Source organism: Mus caroli, unplaced genomic scaffold (assembly GCF_978045245.1).
Source record: "Mus caroli unplaced genomic scaffold, Mus_caroli_1 scaffold_4, whole genome shotgun sequence".
Classification (NCBI taxonomy): Eukaryota; Metazoa; Chordata; class Mammalia; order Rodentia; family Muridae; genus Mus; species Mus caroli.
In genome coordinates this window covers 85,763,070-85,769,142 of record NW_028227259.1, presented here as the reverse complement: position 1 = coordinate 85,769,142, position 6,073 = coordinate 85,763,070, and the positions used below count along the sequence as shown (strand labels likewise).

At 40.0% G+C, this 6,073-nt stretch overlaps 1 pseudogene; it reads left to right on the top strand.

Annotated features, from left to right (window-relative positions):
* Positions 1–1,568: 1,568 nt before the first annotated feature.
* LOC147005169 (triosephosphate isomerase-like) lies at positions 1,569–2,187 on the top strand (annotated as a pseudogene).
* The last annotated feature ends 3,886 nt before the right edge of the window (positions 2,188–6,073 follow it).

The window sequence follows — 6,073 nt, the reverse complement described above, 5'->3', positions numbered from 1 at the left end:
TCTAAACATGACTTCACTTGCTAGTTGGAACAGAATGACCTGGAGAAGTAGCTGAAACATTGACATTTACAACTTGATTTCAAAAAGCTTACACCTGTCAACTGTACTATATGCCCTTAAAACAACCTGTTAACTGCCATTTAAGTGTCTTTAAAAGCTCACTTGACTGTTCACCCCACCTTTGTGGCTTTTAAAGTATAAATTGTGGCTGTTAACTGCATCTGAGACCTAGGCTTTTTAGGAGCTACCATGGTTTTGGTCCATGAGTGAATAGAGCTCCTCCCTGCAACTCACAATGATGACAGAAAGCTTACTCTAGAAAGATTCCTTTAAGAAAAGTAGAAATGAAGCTAGTTAGGAAGAAACTATGGTCAATACAAATGAGTAGTGGTTGAGAGAAGATAAGAAGAGCTGTTTAGGATCCCAAAGCACTGTATGCTTAAATAAACTTTCTAAAATAATACAGGAAGAAAAAGAAAGTGTACTACAGTCAAGGATCATTCATTAAGGCCACTAGTTTGTGAAATTTTAAATTCATTGGAAAAAAAGAGAGTGAACTGAAAGATGTCTGATAATCTTCATGCTGTAAAACAACTGCCTAAGGAACTGTTCCCCAGATTCAGTCTTAATTGAACACAAAGGATCCTATAGTTTTAGCAGAAGTATCAAACTACATCAAAAACTAGATGGCAAAGTCAGAGGTTATCTATGCAGAGCTAGGTTCAGGTGATACAAGGTCATTCATGCTGGTATGAAGGTTCCAAAAGGGCATTAAGGAAAGATAACATGGGATAAGTTTAGATTCACTCTGGGAGGAGGTCATAAAATGTCTCTGGATGAAATTGTGAAGGTGATACCTGTGTTGCAATGGATATCTCAGGATGTTTGAGACATGAGAAATATGGGGTGTTTGCTGGGGAATGCTACAGAGTAGAACTACCCTCTAAGGTGCAAATTTCATTGGGTCTGATCTAATAAGAGTGAGCTACTGAAGGTTGTTGGATCTCATATGAGTGTAAGAGCCTCAGATGCAGGGCAGGGAACTGCAGAATTTGGCATCTGCCTGCGGGGTTTCAGTTTTGCTTCCTTATGTTCTTTCCTTGATATACCTTAGCTTCTCACTTTAGGAATGAGTATGACAATTCTGTTTATATTAGAAGTACATAACTTCTGTTTCCTTTATTCTGACCCCTGTGATTGAATTAGGGAAAGGCTGGAAGGCAACCCTGTAGGAGAACCAGCAGTCTCAACTAACCTGGACCACTGAGATCTTTCAGACACTGGGCTACCAATCAAACACCAGCCTATATGAGGCCCCAACACATATACAGCAGAGGACGGCCAGGTCTGCACTCAGGGAAGATGCATCTAACCCTTAAGAGACTGAAGGACCCATGGAGTGGGGAGGTCTGGTGTGGTAGGGCATAGGGGTGGGAACATTCTCATGGTGACAGAGAGTAGAGGAGGTATAAGATGTGGAACAGTCAGAGGGTGGACTGCTAGGGGGATAAAATCTGGATTGTAAAAAAGACTAAGGTACTGACCTTCAGAGACTTGAGCTTAGCACGATGGTGCCTTTCAGGAAGTTAGAAGAAAGCGAAGCTGGCATCACTGAGAAGGTTGTTTTTGAGCAAACCAAGGTCATTGCAGATAATGTGAAGGATGGGAGCAAGGTGACCCTGGCCTATGAACCTCTGTGGGCCTTTGGGACTGGCAAGACTGCAACCTCTCAACAGGCTCAGGAAGTGCATGAGAAGCTCCAGAGATGCTGAAATATCTCTGATGCAGAGATGTCTCAGATGGGGTAGCTCACTGCACCAGGATCTTTTATGGAGGGTCTGTGAATGGAGAAACCAGGAAAGAGCTGGCAAGCCGACCTGACATGAATGGCTTCCTCATCGGTGGTGCATCTCCCAAGTCTGAATTTGTGGACATCATCAATGCCAAACCATGAGCACTGCCCATACCTCTACCTGTCTGCATAGCATGGACTAGGTTGCCCAGAAGTTTAGTAACTGCTCCCACCAGCCACATGCTTCTGATGACATCATCTGCCCCCTCTTGTGACCTAATCCACACTGTACCTTACTGAGCCTTTTACACCTTCCCAGAATGGCTGGTACCAGGCCGATCCCTTTACCACTTATAATGGGTAGAATCAAGTATGTCACCGAGGTGGCCTCCTAAGGAGAGGAAATAGAGCTGACTGTCCCTTTGGGCCCTAACATGTGAAATCGCCTTCTATTGGTTTGAGATCAAAACTCATGGTTGTAACACTGGAGGTGTACTTCATGTCACTTTGGCCTGTTACTTAGATGGCCTTGGATCTAGCTTCACTCCCAAGCCCTGCTGATGTCTGATGCAGAAATTCAGAGCCTTTGGGTTTGAATTTCAGTATACATGAAGGCCAAGATCCTCTTACTCTATGAGGTTTGGGATACTCCTCTCCCCCACAGTGCCAAAGCCCTTGTATTGTGTTTGTGAACCATCCTACATGTAAGGAAAATAAACACCTGGGCTAATAATAATAATAATAATAATAATTTTAAGAAAGCAGATTTTTGGACAATATCAATTCCATGGTTCATTCACTTTGTCCACCACCACCAGTCTCATTGCAGTGACCAAATATAAATGGAAATTTTATTAGACAGACTTAATTGTTGTCTCAGAGGCTTACTGTTGAATATGCTCTCACTTTCTAGCTCTTTCTGAATTCTGGCTAGCTGGTTCAATGCAGCTTTTCTGGCTCAAACTCTTTTCCAAGCTGACTGATTCAAGTGGACTTCTCTGAGCTTCTGACTGAATTGCTCTGCTTGATCTCAAACTAACTCTGCTCTAATATGCTGGCCCCTTCTCATTTTTAGGCTTCTTCTGTCTTCACCTACAAGCAGCCTTTGTAAAACTGTGCTGGTAAATTTGGTCCACACTCTTTCTGACTGTGTTGCTCTCCATATCGCCTTACCTCTCTTTCCTGTGCTGTTGTCTTTAGTAGCCTCTCTCTGCTGTGTTGTTCCTGTGAGAGTTGGGTGTATCCTACCTTGTACACATTCTGTCAAAACTTTCTCTGATTCCCCATTTGGTCTGACCCTCAATTAGATATCACTTACAAACATGACTACTTCTTTCTATAAATTAACTTTATCTTCATTTCCAGAGCACCTATGTTGCTGGATTAAATTTTCTCTACATCCAAATATCCAGGAAGGATTTTGATATAGAATGGTTTCTTTTGGGTAAAATTTTGAAAGTATAGTAATGTGAAAAGCATGGTAGAATAATAGCTTGATATTGAACCAATAGAGAATTTTTCACATCTGGCCATCTTGGGAAGGAAAGATAAGAAAAGGAGTTTGGCTAGGTTGTAAAACTCAAAGCATACCTAATGATGACATTGAACTCTATCAGAGCAACACCTTTCAAATGTTGGACAACCTCCCTAAACAGAATCACAAGTTGCAGAACAGTTTTTAAAACATATGAGTATTTGAAGAGTAGTCTATGTCAAAACCATCACAGCAACTATGAAAATATCTAATTACACATTTTCAAAGTTAAAGTGACACAGCAATAACACAAATTTAATTGTTCTGTTAACTAAGTTGAATTGCATTGTTTAATATCTTCATCAACTACAAGTATTAAACACTGCTTAATATCTGCATCAACTTTTATTTATGTGATTTGGCTATTGTGTGACTTGATATTAGTTGTCCACGCTAAAACTTCAAGTATATGAGACTGTAGTTGTTTAGAGTTCCAAAGTCTATATTTTCATTATTTCATTTAAGAGGTGAGAATGAAAACTCAGATTAACTTCATCAACTTGGATCAAGACTTCTAGAGAGTCTCAATGTCAGAATGTTTATTTTAGGCATATTTAAACACATAATCATTTGCACGAGGTTTTCCAGGCAAAAATAATTTCAATTCCAAGTACAATAAAACTTAAGCTGTAACTACTTAGAAATTTCTTTACAAAATACATTTGAATATGAGGACATCTTCCATTGCTCAAAGGCATAGAATTTAATGTGGTCTCTGACTGAGATAGCACCAAGGTCAACAGTCCATGTGACATGGCCCATAAAGGTGGGTTGTATTAACTGGTAGCTAATGATAACAGTCTAGGGAGGGAAGTGTCTGGGATAAACATTCTGGGGGATTGAAGTGAAGAATTTTTCTACAGATAGCATAAAGTTTACCAGTTCATTATCATCCTCCACCCTCAGCTTTCTGGATGAAATGCAGGTAGGTATTTTATTATTGAATCAAAGGTCCCTGTGTGTTTAACATTCCTAGTTGCCCTACAACTTATCTGTGGATTCAAGGACTTTTGTGTCCGCAACAGAAATATGCTGCTGTATAAGTGTATCAATCTATAGAAATTATATGTCTATCTATATCTATATCTATATCTATATCTATATCTATATCTATATCTATATCTATATCTATATCTACATCTATATCCATATCCATATCCATATCCATATCCATATCCATATCCATATCCATATCCATATCCATATCCATATCTATATCTATATCTATATCTATATCATCTATATCTATATCTATATCTGGGGTGGGAAGATGTGTGTATATATATAAGGGGAAAGATCAACAATGATAGTAATCATTTATAGATTTCTTTTTAATTTTTTATTAGATATTTTCTTCACTTACATTTCAAATGCTATCCCCAAAGTCCCCTATACACTCCCCATGCCCTGCTCCCCTACCCACTCACTCCCACTTCTTGGCCCTGGTGTTACCCTGTACTGGAGCATATAAAGTTTGCAAGACCAAGAGGGGCCCCTCTTCCAAATGATGGCCAACTAGGCCATCTTCTTCTACATATGAAGCTAGAAACACAAGCTCTGGGGGTACTGATTACTTCATATTGTTGTTTCACCTATAGGGTTGCAGACCCTTTTAGCTCCTTGGGTATTATCTCTAGCTCCTCCATTGGGGGCCCTGTGTTCCATCCTGTAGATGATTGTGAGATTCCACTTCTGTATTTGCCAGGCACTGACATAGTCTCACAAGAGACAGTTATATCAGGGTCTTTTCAGCAAAATCTTGCTGGCATATGCAATAGTGTCTGTGTTTGGTGGCTGATTATGGGATGGACCCAAGGGTGGGGCAGTCTCTGGATGGTCCATCCTTTTGTCTTAGCTCCAAACTTTGTCTCGGTAACTCCTTCCATGGGTATTTTATTCCCTATTCTAGGGAGAAATGAAGTATCCATGCATTGGTCTTCCTTCTTCTTGATTTTCTTGTGTTTTACAAATTGTATCTTGGGTATTCTAGGTTTCTGGGATAATATCCACTTATCAGTGAGTGCATATCAAGTGACTTTGTTTGTGATTGGGTTACATCACTCAGGATGATATCCTCCAGATACATCCATTTGTCTAAGAATTTCATAAATTCATTGTTTTAAATAGCTGAGTAGTACTTCACTGTGTAAATGTACCACATTTTCTGTATCCATTCCTCTGTTGAGGGACATCTGTGTTTTTTCTAGCTTCTGCCTATTTTAAACAGGGATGCTATGAACATAATGGAGTATGTGTCCTTATTACCAGTTGGAACAACTTCTGGGTATATGCCCAGGAAAGGTATTGCTGGCTCTTCCTGTAGTACTATGTCGAGTTTTCTGAGGAACCATGAGACTGATTTCCAGAATGGTTGTATAAGCTTGCAATCCCACCAGCAATGAAGGAGTGTTCCTCTTTCTCCACATCCTCAACAGCATCTGCTGTCATGTGAATTTTTGATCTTAGTCATTCTGACTGGTGTGAGGTGGAATCTCAGGGTTGTTTTGATTTGCATTTCCCTGATGATTAAGGATGTTGAACATTTTTTTCAAGTGCTTCTCAGCGCTTCAGTATTTCCCAGTTGAGAGTTCTTTGTTTAGCTCTGTACCCCATTTTTTTTTAGATTTTTTTAATTAGGTATTTTCTTCATTTACATTTCCAATTCTATCCCAAAAGTCCCCCAGACCCTCCCACGCCACTACCCACCCACTCCCACTTCCTGGCCCTGGTGTTCCCCTGAACTGAGG